The sequence below is a fragment of the Anarrhichthys ocellatus genome, unplaced genomic scaffold (genome assembly GCF_004355925.1).
Source record: "Anarrhichthys ocellatus isolate YVR2014 unplaced genomic scaffold, GSC_Weel_1.0 scaffold34, whole genome shotgun sequence".
Classification (NCBI taxonomy): domain Eukaryota; kingdom Metazoa; phylum Chordata; class Actinopteri; order Perciformes; family Anarhichadidae; genus Anarrhichthys; species Anarrhichthys ocellatus.
Genome location: NW_022280064.1, coordinates 1,933,783 through 1,934,260, shown reverse-complemented (window position 1 = coordinate 1,934,260; position 478 = coordinate 1,933,783).

Genomic DNA, 478 nt, shown 5'->3' with positions numbered 1-478 from the left:
TATATATATATATATATATATATATATATATATATATATTTTCACACTCTGTTAATGTAATCAGAATCGAAAGAGGCATCTGGATGGAGGCCTAAGGCGCTGTGCGGACAAACGTAGCACCATGTTAGACGTGGATTTGGATTTTTTTTTTGGCGGGGGCGGGGTTATGGGTGGGGGGGGTTCGATTCAACCCTTAATTGAGTTGTGGTGGGTTTCAGGCCACACTCATGCATTGCCTTTTAACCTGCAAGTCTTTTACTGTCGCTCTGAAAGCGAGTAGTGTCGGAGTGTGTGTACCTTTTTTAAAGACGTAAAGAGTACCCGATTGCTTTCCTACGCTGCAAACGCCCCGTTCTTCAACATTGGACAAGCCGTAACACTCTAAAGCCATCTTTGACTTTTCCTCTATTTGAGCAGCATGACCCCTGACCCCAAAACGAAATCAAATCCTGATGATTGGGTGTTTTTTTTTTATATA